Source organism: Marmota monax, unplaced genomic scaffold (genome assembly GCF_021218885.2).
Source record: "Marmota monax isolate L192 unplaced genomic scaffold, Marmota_monax_Labrador192_F-V1.1 WCK01_AAM20220418_F8-fsc00065, whole genome shotgun sequence".
Taxonomy (NCBI): domain Eukaryota; kingdom Metazoa; phylum Chordata; class Mammalia; order Rodentia; family Sciuridae; genus Marmota; species Marmota monax.
This window is the reverse complement of record NW_026694038.1, coordinates 6,016,500-6,031,146: the sequence shown is the minus strand read 5'-3', so window position 1 is coordinate 6,031,146 and position 14,647 is coordinate 6,016,500. Positions and strand designations below refer to the sequence as shown.

At 34.2% G+C, this 14,647-nt stretch overlaps 1 protein-coding gene and 1 long non-coding RNA gene across 5 annotated transcripts in view; both read right to left on the bottom strand.

Moving 5' to 3' along the window:
• Positions 1–13,493, bottom strand: part of LOC124106492 (uncharacterized) — a 64,846-nt gene extending 51,353 nt beyond the window's left edge. Inside the window, exon 1 of the long non-coding RNA XR_006856082.2 lies at positions 8,765–13,493. This is a non-coding gene — a long non-coding RNA (uncharacterized LOC124106492). The remainder of the gene's footprint in view (positions 1–8,764) is intronic.
• Positions 1–14,647, bottom strand: part of Magi2 (membrane associated guanylate kinase, WW and PDZ domain containing 2) — a 1,314,737-nt gene that overhangs the window by 664,359 nt on the left and 635,731 nt on the right. The window lies entirely within an intron of this gene.

Below are 14,647 nucleotides of genomic sequence, written 5' to 3'. Positions count from 1 at the left end.
AGGGATGGAGGTATATCTCAGATGTAGAATGCCTGCCTAGCATGCCTGAGGCCTGGGTTCCATCCCCAGCATCACGCACGCACGCACGCACGCAGTCTTTGACTAAATAATAAACATTAAGCCAAAATTCTTGTGTATACATCTTCTTAATATTCTGTGTGACAAAATGGGAAATACATACATCATTTCTGCAGTGTACCAAAGTATGGTTGTCTTAGAGAAAGCACCCGTGCAATTATTGAGTTGAACTAGCCACTTGTTCATGAAGTAGTATACACTTGAAAGAATGACAGATACACTATAGCTATTCAGACTTGAATATTTGGCAGATATTTTCTTGAACATAAACAGAGTAAGTGTGTCACATCAAAGAAAGCAACTGATAGTGAATGTTGCCAATGGTAAATTTGAGCTTTTGAGGTAAAATTAGAATTTTGATAAATTTCTATCTGCTATTGTGGGTTTAACAGGTTCCCGATACATAAGGTCATTTCTGATAAGATTGGTGATGAAATTAATTAGACAGTTTCTATTATTGACATTAAAAATTCACACATGCATAAAGGACTCAAAGTACAAGATATACCATTGGAATTAAATTTAATTAAATACAAAAACTTCATCCACATTATTTCTGTAACTAACCTTTAAGAAACTACCACATCTCAATTGTGACTATTCTTCTTTGGTGTTACACCAAAAATTATATAAACAGGAATTAACAGCATTCCTTTTTATTCAAATACTATCTATGCTGGGAAAATCTTCTTCAAATAATTTAGAGAAACAAAAATGTTAGAGTCAACTGAATGCAAACACACATGTATCCAGTGTTCTTGTTCAACCAGACATTAAAGAGGCTGAAAAAACTGTAAAACAATACATTCTTTTGACAATATTTTTGTTTTAGAAATTGTAGTTACTTCTCATAATAGCTAATTTGTATTTTATTGCTTTAAATGAATAAGTACTTCCAAAGTAATGCAGTTTAAATTTCCAATATAGTAAGTATTGATAGAGATGACTCATGTTTAAAAAAAAAAAAAGAAAGAAAAAGTTTGTGAATTGCTGTCTTAGCAGTAATGTAGAAAGTATTGAATCCCTGTTTAGTCCTACCCAAAGATCATGCCTTTTCTGCTTGATTATAACTTATTTCATGACATGTTACCAAACTTGAAATTTCTAAAAAATTGAGGAACTATTCTTTAACATTTTTTTCTTATGTAACAAGAAAAAAGCACTATTATGATAACAATATAATAAATTGTAGATTTTTGTATGTCCTATGATATTTGCATAATTCCTGTTAAAAATAATCCATAATAATGATATTTATAACAATTATTTAAGTCACAGAGACCTGAGCCAATGTCCTGCAGTGTGCTACCTGGAAGAGTGAGCACATATCTTCTAGAAAGACTGAGAATGCCGAAGCAAGATGAAGGTGAATCATGCTTTAAGAAATTGTTTAATCAAATTAAGAATGGAGAAACATTAAGAATGGTCATATATTTAAAATTTGCTTTCATGACTTTGTATGAAATATTTTAAATTTTTTTCCTGATAAGACATAAGCAGTTAGTTTCATTTTTGAAGATACACTTCTAATTTGAGTAATTTATATATTTTTGTGTCAAGCAATCTGACTTGCTTAACAAGTTATATCACAGTATATATATAACCATTTTTATTATCAAGAATATCTTCCTGTCTTACTTTGCTAAGGAATCATTAGTCTTTTCTGACAATAAATTACATGCAGGCTAATATCAAATTTCAAGGGTGCATTTTATGATATTGTACAACTAAGGGTGGTGTAATGAATTTTTAAAAAGTTGCCCAAGCTTTATATCCAGTGACCTCTAAAGAATATGCTAATGATGGGGAAAAAAATCAGTGTTAAAGTAAAAAGTTTCCTTAATTGCATCAGAATCTGCAAAAAGGCCTCTAATATCTATTTAACAAGCAATTTAATGAGGATAAAATGAATAACTTTATGTGCTATTGAAGAATGTTTCAAGAGGCTAAAACATGATAGGCCCTTAGAGAAAAGATCATATATTTCTTTGGGGAAACAAACAAAAACATCAAAAAAAGGAGAAAGAACTCTATACCATGACAGCCAAAGTAAGTAAATATGAACTAAGAAACTGCATAAGGCAAAAGAAAAATAAGTAACTTAAAAGACCTATTGCAAGTGCATAGGATTACTGACAGATAAAAACAAGAATAGGAGAAATATAAGGAATTCAGGAACAAGAAAACTCATTTGGACAAGGTATGAAAAGATATATTCAGCTTTGCTGATCTAATGAATCAATATCTAGGCCTAGAAGGAGTATTGATTGTTTTAAGTATTAAATTTTTTAAAGGCAGGTGGATGATTTTTTTCAATGAAATTATATGTGCAATTATAGTTCATATAAGAGAAAGAAGTAGAGTTTCTGTGTTCCTGTCAGGAAGGGAGCTTTCTTTTTGCAGTATCTCCAGCCCCTGAATCCCTGACAAAATCTCTGGCCAAAGATTGAAAACCACTAAACTTAAATATAGGGACACATGGGGTTGGAAGATGCAAGCAGCATGATCAGAACTTAGAAACAAAGTTAGGTTGTAGTATGCTGTATGTATATATGATATGTCTTCATTGAATCAGGGAATTAACCTCTCTATGTCCTTATCATTAATTTGTCTTTGAAGGTTTTAAGATTTTTTCTTCTTATAATTAAAAGAAGAAAAAAAATTATATATATATATATATATATATATATATATATATATAAATTTATATATATATAAAAATTATATATATATATATATATATGTCATTTTAAACAGGTTAACCCACTATTCAGTAGAACACAAGAACTTATTACTTCAACATGTGTTTTGGTACCTGATATTACATGTCAGTCCCAAACTCAAAAAAATAAAAAATAAAAAAAAGTTTTAAGGAGATGGAAATGTTAAAAAAAAAAAAAATCGAGGTGATCATTCCACACTGTGTAGGTATATTAGGGTATCACAGTATACCCCATAAATTTGTACAATTAAAATATTTTTTCAACAGAGGCAGACTGGTGAGTGTATTAGATGGCATCTAATGGCAAAGGTAGTCAGGCATATGTGGGGGTAGAATATGGTGTTATCACTGACATCCAAGACTTTGCTGGAGCCATGGGGAAAGCTAAAGCTGGGGAAGCTGAAAGATCAAGAGAGATGCCACAGATTGCCCATGCAGGAAACACTGCAAACCATGCACTAAAAGCAAAAGCACCACATCTACCATAAATACTATTAATTCAATTCTTTAAAATGTTCTAGTTCAAAGCAAAGTTGGTTTTTAACCACTAATAATCACTCCTAGGTTTAAACAATGTTCTCTTTGTGAAGACCCACAAAAGTGATTTCTTGGTTTCCTAAGCAGGTTCACACCTCTTCAGCAACTTTTTTTTTTTTTTAATTTCATGGGTACTGCAAATAAACATGAAAATAAAAAATAAAAAACTGAAAATAAACATGAATAGGTTTCCTTCTTCCTGTTGGTGAAATTTGCAGCCACTCTTGGTAAGAGTATCTTACAACATGACATCTATCTCAGTTCCTGGCTTTATCTTGGCATCTATTTTACTGGCTTTAACTTGGCATCTATTTTACTGCCTTATCCTTTCTTTAATCTCACCTTATCTTTATTATTTATGTTATCTTGTCCCCTATAAGTCTTGAATCTTTATAAAGTTCATAAAATCTTTTGTAGAACAAAGTAAGGTATCAATATTTTAATCTTGATTTCTAAATAGTTAACAGTGAAGGTAATAGTGTGTGTGTGTGTGTGTGTGGTGTGTGTGTGTGTGTTATTCCATAGCTGTTATTGAATTCTATTGTTCAAAATTTTAATCATGGTATTATTTTCCTTTATAAACAAAATTGATGGTACTTATAAATCAGGGTGGACCCTGTACTCTGACTGTCTGCCTCATGTAAACAACGGCATAGGCATGTCAGATGATGGAACAGTTTTAGGTGGGCAGTCTGTGGCCCCAGAAAAGAGCAAAAGCAGCAGGTGTATATGAAATCACACTCAAAAACTTGGCTCAGAAGACACAAATACCAATCAATTATGGAAATCAGACTAAATACTTTTTACTCAATTGCTCAACCAAAATAAACCTAATTATGTTCTTTATTTGATAATATGAGCATCCAGGAAGTATTACGAAGTACACTGAAAAACAGATAAAGTGAAATTAGGCAGAGAAAGCAACTCTTGGTGAAAGAGCTACATTTCCTCAAAAGTTTGAGTCATATGACAGGGGTCTCACAATATCAGTTATGATAATAACATTTAAAACCTTTGGAGAAGAAATATGATTCTCAATTACAGGTTTCAGAGACAGAAATTAAGGCAATGATGTTGCTCAATTCAGACAGACTCTGGTTTACAGGAAGTTGGGCTAATTAAACAACACCAAAGAATTTCAATTTGTGGCATCCTGTGCTAGGGTTTGGAGATAGAAAAAACAACAAACCAGTTTGGGGCCAGGATTTATAACTAGATTTGGGAATTTTATACATGTAAATAGCAATTAAAATGACACATTTGTTTTTGTCTACAGAAAGTAAGAGTTATATAAATTCAAGTGAGATCTCTTATTGGGTGATCTGAGAGACTTCATAGAAGAGAGAATTTCTGAATGGGTTGAAGAAATACTGAGTTTGATGAGAGTGGATTGACTCTTTCAGGTAAAAGAAACACCTTAATAAAAGGCAAGGGAACTGCCCATTTTGGTTAAAGTGGAGCTTCTTTCAGAGGAGTAGGAGAAGATAATTAAAAAGAGATGGGTCAGATCACAAGAGGACTAGCATACTAGATAAAGGAGCATCTGTCTATATACTTTAATGATAATGAAGGATTCTGATTTAGAATTCCAAAGTGCAATCTTATTTGAAAAAACAGTCTCAAATTAGAAAATTGAGTACTCAAAAAAAGTACATTCAATAATAAACAATGTAGCACCTTCCTTATTAGTAAGGCTCTAGCTTTAGCAGAATGAGGCTAAACTTTAGCTTTGCCTCTTGACCTTGGAAAAATTGCCTAACTTCTATGTACATTTTTACATCATCTGTAAAATAGGGATACTAATTGTATACAGGAGGTGTTTAGAATTAAATAATGCAGGCAATAAAAAAGTACTTGATACCACTTAAGCTATGTGATATATATGTATACTTATATATACACATACACACCAAATACTTATAAACACAAAACTATTACCTATTTTTAGATCATTTATTGCCTCTCTTGCCCAGCAAAATCCTTACAGAGTATTTCTAACTACCACTCAAGAGAGTTATGAGGACCTGGAGAAAAAAAAAAAATCTTTGGTAACTGCACTGGTGAGAACAGAACTTGTAGGAAACTGCAATATTTTTGAGACGGAGTTCAAAATAAATGAATGAACGATTGAAACATATTCATAAAATGATACTAGCACTTTCACTGACCAATAAATCTTTCCAAATTTACCCAGACAATCTCTCTATGCCTTGTCAGTGAATTATAAAGAATTATGTTTGTGGCAGAAACTTAAAAAGGTTAGCTGACCTCCTCTCCTCTGGCTCGGACCACACTGGGCACAAGTGAGACTTCTTACACCTTTGCTTTTAAAACCTCCAGAGCAAATGATTCTTCTGTGTTCCATGGTGACCCTTTCTAAAGTTCAATGCTTTGTCAAAAAAATCCTTCCTTATTGCCTTAGACCACATAAACCCTTCTTATCTATCCTATCATGTTTTGGTCTTAGCTTCATTAGAGTGGCAGGCTCGGAAATTTTAAAAATCAATTTTAAGATGTTAAGTAAAATTCAGTCATTTCCCTTTGGCCTGAATTATTTTGTGATAAGATCCCATGTCATCTCAAAGAAGAAGAATGTTTACTCAGAACTTGAATGAGGACATAAAGATCATGTTTTCCAAAGAAGACCACTATAAACCGCACATCTTCAATATTCTTCTAGAACCTTGCCTCTTAACCATCTTGGGTTAAATGTTCCTTTCCCTTTATATCTGTAGCTTGCTTGTGACTAATAAATAAATTGTGCCTGAAGTCATGCAGGATGACTTCCTAAATGTCATCCTAAAGAGCAATTCAGCTTGCACCTTGCTGGACAGTCTGACTGTCCTGAGGCCAGCATGCTTGGAGGAAGCCCAAACTGACCAATGTGGCGAGAGCGCACCCAGAAACCCTTAGACCACATGAAAGCAGAGATGTCAATCAGCCCTCGATGTTGGAGCCCTCTCTGATCCTGGCTCCATTTACCATGTGATTCCAATTGCAGGAGTCTGAATTGCCCAGCCAAGCTCCACTCAAAATCTTGACCACAGAAATCAGGAAAAATAATGACATCATTATTGTTGCTTAAAATCACTATTTGGGGTGATTTGTCATTGCTGAACTAGTAACTAGAATACCCCCTTTACTAGAATGCTGTAGAGATATTTAGGTCCAGGACCTATGAAGAAAGACAAAATCAATAATCTGTAACCAACATGCATAATGGAAGACTACTATTTAAAAATATATGTATTTAGGTATGATAATGCATCTGAAGGCACTTTGTAACCTGTATAGCTCTACATAAATTCTAAATAATATTTGGTTAAATGGTGTGATGGATTCTATAACATAAATGCAGAAATCCTCACCAAAAAAGAATTTTTCCTGTTCTTCAACACATACTGCAGAAAGAATTAATTATTCCCTCTTTTGTGTGTATGGTCCACATGGCACTTCTGATCTTCCTGGTACAATTCTTCATTCATTTTTGCATGCCATCTCCCCTGATAGAGTATAACCTCCTTGAAGATAGGTCTATGTATTATTTGTTTTTGTCTCTAGGTCCTAACACAACACCTACCACACAGTAAGCATTAATCCACATTTGTCGAATGAAAAAACAAATGCATGAATAACTATTTTCTGGCAGGTGTCTGAAGGCACGGCCATGCACCAAGAGACTTTTTAAGCATAGAGGAACAATTTGATTTTCAAAAGACTCATCAGCCTCTGAAAGACAAAGGGAAGGAAATACGCCTTCCCATTTTTAATCTCCATACTGAACAGTTCCATCTGATGAACCATTTCTAGGAAGCCTTATTTTCTCACCATTCAATTGCACTTTTTCTTTTATGTGAAAAGACTGAATCTCTGAAGCCTCTAACTTCCTCTTTGATCATACATACTTTCTTTCCTATTTGCTTTGTGTGTGTGTGTGTGTATGTTTATTTTTTTCATATTTAAAGATGAAAGTCATATTTAAACTTGGAATATAAGAAAATCATTTTACAGAAAGGAAGAAGAAATGCCAAGTTCAATATTCTTACTCTTTTTCTTTTAAATCATAATTTATGTATATATTTCTTTATTTTTTAAATTTTAATTTGTCATATATGACAACAGAATGCATTACAATTCATATTACACATATAGAGCATGATTTTTCATATCTCTGGTTATACCCAAAGTAGAGTGACATCCTTTATGTCTTCATACATGTACTTAGGGCAATGATGACCATTGCATTCCATGGTCTTTCCTACCCCTACCTCTATTTCCTCTCCCTTCCCTTCCCTCCCCTTTTACCCTTTGCGCTATATAGAGTTCATTTAATCCTCCCATCCCCCCACCCTGGCAGCATATTATGAATCAGCATCCTTAAATCAGAGAAATCATTCAGCATTTGGTTTTTTGGTTTGGCTAGTTGAAGATAGACCTTTATTTCATTTATTTATACATGGTGCTGGGAATCAAATCCAGTATTGCACATATGCCAGACAAGTGCACCACCACTGAGCCACCATCAGCCCCAATTTATGGGTATATTTTAACATAAGTAGGAAGAAATGATATTTGAGACATGTCTTTAGCAGGTCATAAAATTAGCTGATTTCCTATTTTGTCATGGAATGTGTTTACAAATGACTCAAATATTTTCCTATGGCAATTTTGAAAAGGGAAAATACTGTTAGTCACTATCAAACCTTGTCTGATTTGAATAGCAGTGTAACCCTTGTTTAATATCTTTATTTTTAATTCTACTTGAAGTTTATTATTCCTTTTTATTCTTCACAAAAAAACTCCAATTTTTATAGGCATTTCTCAAGAATCCCAAGTATAGTATTGTTTGCAAATTATGTTATTAATCGGGCTGATTCATATAATTACAAATTAGGATATTTCAATATTAAACATAGCATTGGCTTCATTACCTACTGGTCCCACCTATTATAGACAGTGTTTAGTCTATTTGGGGTATTTTTTATTGTTATTTGCATATTATCATGATTGCTAGGAATTTTGCATGAGCCTAATCCCATGAAGTAAAGAGTAAAAAGCTCCTCCATGAATGGGTTTATGCTTAACAAATAAAATTATTTAATTATTTTTTAAAAATCCATATCACAGTCTGCAAGGAAGAGAATGTTCTAGCCTTCATTTTTAAAACTTAAGAGTGCTTTGGCTGTAGAACAATTTAGTGATATAAGCATAAAGCTTTCCAATAGAAACTAGTAGTAAAAAGAAATAACCACAATAACAATAGTAGTTTCATTTCATTGAGAACTTACAATATGTTAAGTATTTTTTTCAGCACTTTTTGTACTGATAATTAGAGCTAATATAGTGACCATGTACCGGAACTGCTATAGTGCTTAACATACATTAACATATTTAATCATCACTACAGCTCAGGCGCAAGATACTTACATTGTCTGCATTTTATCCAAGAGGAAACAGAGGCACAAAGTCAACCGACTTGTGGGCAATTAAGCCAAGATTAAAACCCCTTCTATCTGACTCTAGGACTTTAATCCTATGCTTCTTTTCTTCTCATGCATATTGCATGATATCCCTGTAAGTTTATAACAAAGTTTAAAAGAGACAAAATAAAATGAAGCTCACCTGGATTAATGAATACGTAAATTCCCATGGGGGTTGAATACTGGAGCTTATATTTTAACTTCTAGTTATATAATTGCACAGCCTGCGCATTCCCCAAAAGTACCAGAGAAAAGATCCCAGGGGCAAGGTGAGAAGAGGGCGGACTCCTTCTGGCACTTTAAAATGAAGTAGGCTTCCTGACCCAGCTTTCTACTCCTCCCATCATGCCTCAACCACTCCAAAACTGTATTTTTCACTCCCCATATGCCAAGATGGTCAAGGTATATATTTTATATTAATTAAAATATAGCTGATTTTGGTGTAAAGAAACTTTATTTCCAGAGGATTTGGTAACCTGTGTCCACACACTATTCCGCTATTAGTCCTAGGCACTGAAAGCTTAATGAATCAAGACTAAGAACATTCTGATCCTAAACAATCAGAACAGCTGTAATAATAAGTCCATTTTATTAACAGTATCACCTCCTGTCTATCTTAGTTTATGAGTGACCACTTCCTAATTCCCTTCTTCTAGGAAGTGAATACGAACATTCTTTTGATATCCTGATAATTGTTTAGGTGGTATTCTAGGCTTCTCTTTTGGATTATTGTTTCATCCTCCTGATCCTAGTCTATTAGCACATAGCACTGTCGTTTAACCTGATTTTCAATAGATCTCTTCTGCAGTCACCTGTTGAACAGAAAGAAAAATACTTTCTTGCCTAGGTTAATTCCTTGTAGACTCTAAGTTCTATCTATTGCATCAGCAAATATTTCCTCCACATACCATCTGGGCTCAGCCAGCCTGTAAAAACCAGCCATCATCCCAAATCTGTCACATAACAATCAGATCCGTTGAAACAGTTCTAAAGACTGTGAGCTTCACTCTGTCATAGTTAAATGATCCCTTTTACCCACTGCTAAAAATATTACATGCCTCCTGACTTTGTTTAATTGTTCTCAAAGAGCAATTTCGTAGACTGTCATTGTCACTTAAAGTTTTTGAAGAGCCAGCTCTCAAGCAGAAACCAAAATGATGAAGCTCAAAAGATTAGCATACAATCCAAAAGAGGAGTAATTTTAATAAAGTAGAAGCCACACAACTGCTATTGGCTTCATATACAGCTGTGCCATTCGGATTCTCAACTCCCAAGCTCCACCCATTCTGAAAATCTTCTTCCAGGACAGAATATCAACTTCTTAGCTGCTCAGTTACAGGCGCTTGCAGACCCTGAGGTTAATTTCTGCCTGGATCACACTCTTTGGCTTTACTCAGTCTAAAATGTGAGGCCAAAGAATGTTTAATGAGTTCCAAAGAGGCAATCACCAGGACAGAAGTGAATTTAAATTTCACACTAATGCCAGCTAGTGCTTCATGGACCGAACTGCAGCCAACCAACCTGCAGTTTATAGCTGTCTCTTCATCATTTGCATTTGGATTTTCTTCTATGCCACTAGCACCTCAATTTGTTTTTAAAGCACAGTGTTCCAAAGTATGGGTTTTAATGTTCTATACGGATATTAGGCTTTGACTTATTCTGAGAGTTTTCTAGTTTTTTTATAAGGCACATTAATTCTCGGCTTCCCACCCCCAGTTCTTTCCACTTTTACTAAGGAATAAAGGAGAAAACACAATTGGATACACTGTAATCTGGCATTGGACATCTCATTTTTCCTAACTACAATAAAAGACAAAATAGAACCATATACCACTGCGTTTTATTTTGCCACTGTTGATCAGCAGGGCTTAAGGACCACTAATCAATTTCTAAGTCCTTCCAATGGTTAAAAAGGGAGTCTAAATGAGGAATCAAAGGAAGTGTACTCAGTGCACATAAGCCTCATTGCCAGCCATGTCAGCAATAGGTCAGAGATAATGTTTCCTGTGTTTGAACTGAGCAGTTTTCCTAATTTTCAAAAAAAAAAAAAAAAGAAAAAGTCTCATGGCCTGTACAATTGGCAAGGTGGTAACAATGCAAATAAGCAAGTTTTATAATCCAGACTTGGTACTATTGATTTCTCTCTGAAAGGATTAAATGAGATTTTTTATATAGTGATCCCCTAAGGCATGTGCAGAACCTGAAAATATTCTTACTACCAAAGATCTTTAGTTTGAAACTAAAGCAATAGAAAGGCTTTCATAGGGTGCTAGCGTTGTAGCTCAGAAGTAGAGCACTTGCCTAGCACATATTTGGCACTGGGTTCAATCCTCAGCACCACATAAAAATAAATAAATAAAAGTATTATGCCAATCTACAACTAAAAATACTTTTTTAAAAAGGGGTTATATAGGAAATGAACCATTTGAGTATTTTACTCATGTTTATTCATAAGCCCAATAAAGATTTATTGAATGCCATTGTATACCAGACATTATGGGAATCGGATGAAGTGCTAAAAACCCTTAAAAACCGAGTCCATTAACAAGGGGTTGGAAATAGCAAGGGTGGAATACTAAACCAGAGAAAATACATCCTTAAACAAAGGAAAGTTAAGGGGTATCCAGTTTTTTGCTGCTGGGGTATCCTAATACTAGTACTCAGCAAGTCTGGGGATCAGAAAGCATCCCCAAGCCTAAAATTGCTCATCAGGTAGAGTCTTTCCCCATTCTACCAACCCAAATCTCATTGCAAAATCTGTCTGTTCTGAGCAAGGCTGATCTATGGGCACAGAGCTGAGGGAAGCAAGCATGGATATGTGTCACTGGAAGTTAGCACAGGACCCAGTTTCCTGGCAAAGGCTTTCAGCAACATAGGACAGGTGGAAAGGGAGTAGACTCCTGTTGTGAGCCAAGACTAAATTTTTACATGAAGAATTTGCAAAGTACATTTTATTGCATACCACCATATGGCAACTCCCTGACATGCTTCAGAATTCCTAGGTATTGTATGTGCTCAATATCAATGATTTCTCTGAAACACATTCAAGACTTTGAGCATAATTCCATCAGTTACAATATCTTTTCACATCAACTTTAAAGTAGTTTTAAGAAATATGATATACGAATTACCAGTTGTCCACTGAATGAGCCCTAGTTTTGTTACTTTGTAAATACTTTTACCTTGAGAATTTAAAAAGAAAAAAAAATACTTCCTTAAAAAGAAGTACAAAAAAAAATCCCTACTTAAGGCCTTGGTGATAAATATTGAATTTTGAATTAGGAAAATTTCATATAAAAAAGGAGGAAGCCATTTATTTTAAGTAATAGAAATAAATGCAAAAGAAAAAATTGTAAGAGAAAGCTTTGGAATCAAATATAATCCAGTGGTAGAGGCTTTTCTCTGCAATTCCAGAATAAAGAAAGAAGGTAAGATCTTTATAAAATCTGCTTTCACTCCTAAGATCTTTTGTGGCACGGTCCTATCCTCTTCCCAGTACTAGTTAATATAAAGTGCGTGATTAATGCTAAGACACACACCATGGAAAAGTAAACCACCACAGTGATAGTAAATCTATGTATATTGCTTGGCATTAATCCTATATTCTTTGTGTATTTGTATTATCCTTAATTAAATTATGAACTTAGATATGGATTGTGAATAGACAATTTGCATGGGGCACAAATCCTTTGAAAGAAGGAAATTATTCTGAAATAAAATAGTCAGTTGACAAGACATAGTCTAGGCTCTGAATATGAAATTAAGGATATAAAATGTGTTTTTATTGGATATTTTCAGTCCATTCAGTTTAAGACATAATTGAAGTCCCCCCAAACAAAATAATGCAGCTCAAAAATTAAAATTCCTTTTGACAGAAATATTTTATAAGTCAAAATCTTGTTCCTATATTTCAGTAGCAAGTACTGTGAGAAGCATATCCATGGCACTAGTTTTCAACATGTGTTTATCAAAGGTTTACCATGTAGGCAGAGCTGGGTACTACCAAGATTGTAAAGATAAGTTACCAGTGAAATCTGCTCTTACGGAACTGTTAGAGACAAGACATGCACACAAATAGCTGAAATACAAGCAATAATCATTGTCTCAGTGATATTAAAATAGTTTTTGTCAGAATGCTATCAATTTTCAAGAAGAGGGGGGATTATCTTCGCCTTACTTCAGGAGAGCAGGAAAATTTTTCACAAGAGATGGCATTAAAGCTAGGCCTTGGCAAGTGGGTAGGATTTAGATACATGGAGAGAAAGGTAAATCCAAGTAGAAGAAAAAGAAACCCAAGCTATGGAGATGGCACTATTCTAAACACTGGTGATACTGTGGAAAACAACAGTCACTGACACTTGTATTCCTGCAGCTTATGTTCTGAGGAGAAAATAGAAAAAAAAATATATAACTGGTAGGTAAGTTATATGGTATATTAGGAAGCAATAAGTAAATGCAGAAAAATAAATCTGGATAAGGGAGATCTAGAGTCCTCATTCTAAAATAAGGTAATCTGGATGGGCCACAGCACAAAGACATTTAACAAGGCATCGAGAAAGCAATCCCAAAGATCACATAGGAAAGCAGGAGCAGAAGGAGAGCGTTGGTTGATGAAATTGTTGGCAGAATAAAGATAGATTGCAGAGGGCCTCAAATGCCAAACTAGGGAATTTGGATTTCATATTATAGACACTGGGGAGATTTTAACAGTTTTTCAGGAAAGATTTAAAAAAAAAAAAAAAAAAAAAAAAAAACCTGGACTGTGCTTTATGTAGATGACTCTGGCAGGCAGTTTTAATGGAAGAGACGGAAGAAGGAGGCAGGAAGGTCTCTTTACTTCTTCTCCAAATTGATAGTCAAGTAAAATCTAGTTTATATACATTATTGCTATTCATTTAAAAAGCATATATTGAAGAACTTTCACAGGCCAAACATTGCTCCAATCTCACAAGAGCTCCTTACTGTCAGAATGGTCATATCTCTACCTTTGTGGATCCTACACATGCTAGTGGGGGTGTCAGACAATACACACAGTGAACAGCATATGCAATCAATGTAAAAGATAAACTATGATAGAATCTTTCCTCTGGAGAAAAGATATAGTAAGCTAAAGGGACTATAGGAGTGCTGGGAGACGGAGGTGAGGCTGGAGGTCAGGTGTAGGATTAAATTTTGCCTGTTACCAAAGGCAATATTTGTACTTCTAAAAAAAAAAATTATAAAGATTTCTATGCTGACATAGATAAAATAAAAACCAATCAATCTCTTAAATTTTACAACATGTCAAAACAATGCAATGGCCAAAGAATCACAAAAGTATTTCTAAGTCTCATGTCTCATCTATATGAATAATGATGTACGTTACTCATAAGTTAGAAATTCTAAGAGGAAACAATGTTAAAGATTTGTCTCTCCAGACAGAACTCGGACAAATATAACCCATGGGAAAAACACATTGGACTTAAAATGACAGAGAAAAAGAATGTTATTCTAGAGTTCTGAATCCCATAAGAAATATAACAATAACTTCCTTGATATATTGCAGTTAAACACAAAGCTTTGTAAAAAGTTTTAGAAACTCAACAATTATATCAACTTCAATTTCAAAGTATCAATGACAAATTATTTTCCAGCAAGCACTGGCTACAAATGTTTCAACAACACTTTCTAGCAAAACATTTGTATGGCAGATCAATGAACTTAACGATCTCCATCCATGATACATTTATTCCAAAACTTAGACCTGGAAATGGACACTTTCTGTTTGGACAAGTCTCTTGATTTTGTCAGCAAAGGATGGCAAAAGTCCAAAAAGCCTCATACTGAAAAA